Here is a 2739-nt window from a genome sequence, read left to right on the forward strand (position 1 = left end):
ATTACAACATTCTCAGAGGTTTCTAGAAGATTCTTGAGTAACCTTATAACCGTGGTTTTGAACTCTATATCCAGTATTTTGCTTTCATCCATTTCTTTCATTTGTGACTTGTTTCTTTGTCTCTGCATTTTCGCTGCTTCCCTGTGTTTGTTTCTATGTACTGGGTAGCTGCTAAGTCTCCTTGAGTTGATAGAGTGGCCTTGTGTGGTAGGTGTCCTATAGGGCCCAGTGGCTTATCTTCCCCAGTAACCTGAGGTGAACACTCTTGATGCACATCTTTGTGGGCTGTTTGCACAGTCTCATTGTAGTTAACCCTTGATTGCTGTTGGTATCACTGGGAGGAATTGACCTCCAGGACGATTGGTGTGATGACCAGCTGGGTCTATATTGGAAGATCTATTGCACAGGAGACACCCGTATGGGGCAGGACTTGCTTCAGTGGGGCTTTGGTGCTCACTGAGTCTTCCTCTTGAGTGTGTTGCTTATGGTTGTGAAGAGTTGTAAAATTGTATGGTCTCACTCTGACTACTGGGTACACTGACTCTTGGATCTCTAAGGAGGTACAAGGTCAGCTACTGTCTGGGGTTGCCCAGCAGGATAATCAGAGACAACTGCAGATTCCTCCTCTTTGTATGAGGTTTGGAAGTGCTCAGACGAGGCCCAGCTGTGAAGCAAGGCAGGCTGCTGCTGCCAGGACTTGAGCCTTCTTTTGGAAGCTCTGGGGCTCTCTGACCCAGCTGCAATTTGACAGGTTTTAGGCAGAGAAAGGACAGGCTATTTATAGGCAAAAGCCAATGTGCACAGCTTAGGTGGGATTGTAAAGTGGGTGGGACGGGGTCTCTGGGAACCACCAGGGTGGAGCAAACAGCAATGGCTGCCTGTCAGCCCTGCATCAGAGAGATCCCCGGGTCTCCACATTCCACGCCCCCATGCAGGAACAATGATCACTGAGAGCACCTCTGAGAGAAAGCCGCCTTCGCGTTCCTATCCCGATGCCAGACTGTCCAGTTTCTCCCCATATGTGTCTGGGTCCCCCAGAGTCTCACCCAGAACTGAATTTCAGAGCAAGCAGAGCTTATATCTCGCTCCCGATTAAAAGAGCAGCACATCCAGGTGCCAGCACTTTCCGTGCCTCCACACCTCTTACCAGTCTTAATGTGCTTTCTTCACCTCTCCAGTTGTGGAACTTCCACTGAGCCAGCTTTCCTGTGGTTCTGGGTGGTAGTTGTTCTGCCTTTTAGTTGTAATTTTGATGTAGTTGTGAGAGGCAGCAAGTATAGGGGTTTACATATGCCGCCATCTTGGTTTCTCCAAAATAAATTACTTTTAATGGTAAAAAAAGTTTTGTTGGCCCAGCTGGTGTTGCTCAGTAATTGAGCATTAATCTATGAACCAGGAGGTAATGATTTGATTCATGGTAAGGGCACATGCCCAGGGTGCCGGCTGGATCCCCATCAGAGCAGGATCTAATAAGCTTCACAAGGAGCTTATTCAAAAGAAGATGTGGGGGGTCCTCCGCCAGCGCCCGCCAGAGCCTGTTCGCGTCGACTGACCAGAGTCCGCGAATTCGCCGCTCCGAGCCGTCCGGACCGCCCCGACCCCAGCTTTCGATCCTTTGAAACCACTAAGAATAATGTCCCTGCATCAATTTTTACTAGAGCCAATCACCTGTCATGCCTGGAACAGGGACCGTACCCAGATTGCCCTTAGCCCCAATAATCACGAAGTTCACATCTATAAAAAGAACGGGAGCCAGTGGGTGAAAGCTCATGAACTCAAGAAGCACAATGGACACATCACAGGTATCGACTGGGCTCCCAAGAGCAACCGCATTGTCACTTGCAGGGCAGACCGCAATGCCTATGTCTGAAGTCAGAAAGATGGTGTCTGGAAGCCAACCCTGGTGATCGTGAGAATTAACCGTGCAGCCACTTTTGTCAAGTGGTCCCCACTAGAGAACAAATCTGCTGTGGGAAGTGGAGCAAGACTCATTTCTGTTTGTTACTTTGAGTCTGAAAATGACTGGTGGGTAAGCAAGCACATTAAAAAGCCAATTCGCTCCACGGTCCTCAGCTTGGATTGGCATCCCAACAATGTTTTGTTGGCAGCAGGATCATGTGATTTCAAATGCAGGGTGTTTTCTGCATACATTAAAGAAGTGGATGGAAAGCCAGCCAGCACACCCTGGGGCAGCAAGATGCCTTTTGGTCAGCTGATGTCAGAGTTTGGTGGCAGTGGTACTGGTGCCTGGGTGCATGGCATCAGCTTCTCTGCCAGTGGGAGTGACTGGCCTGGGTCAGCCACGACAGCACCGTGTCCGTTGCCGATGCCTCAAAAAGCGTGCAGGTCTCAAGTCTGAAAACAGAGTTCCTGCCCCTCCTGAGTGTGTCATTTGTCTCAGAGAATAGCGTTTTAGCTGCCCGCCATGACTGCTGCCCAATGCTCTTTAGCTATGATGACCGCGGCTGCTTGACTTTGGTCTCCCAGCTAGACATTCCAAAACAGAGCATCCAACACAACATGGACAAGAGGGCCACAACTGAGGACTGCAGTACAGCCTCGGAGACGCTGCACCAGCATAGCATCACTCAAGTGTCTGTTTATGAGGTGGACAAGCAAGACTGTCGCAAATTTTGCACTACAGGTATCGATGGAGCCATGTCAATTTGGGATTTCAAGACCTTAGAGTTTTCCATCCAGAGGCTCCGGATAATATGAAGCTGAGTGAGCCTCACAGCA

At 49.5% G+C, this 2739-nt stretch overlaps 1 pseudogene; it reads left to right on the forward strand.

Annotated features, from left to right (window-relative positions):
• The first annotated feature begins 1513 nt into the window (after positions 1 to 1513).
• Positions 1514 to 2718, forward strand: LOC102766428 (annotated as a pseudogene).
• The last annotated feature ends 21 nt before the right edge of the window (positions 2719 to 2739 follow it).

Source organism: Myotis davidii, unplaced genomic scaffold (genome assembly GCF_000327345.1).
Source record: "Myotis davidii unplaced genomic scaffold, ASM32734v1 scaffold1197, whole genome shotgun sequence".
NCBI classification, from domain to species: domain Eukaryota; kingdom Metazoa; phylum Chordata; class Mammalia; order Chiroptera; family Vespertilionidae; genus Myotis; species Myotis davidii.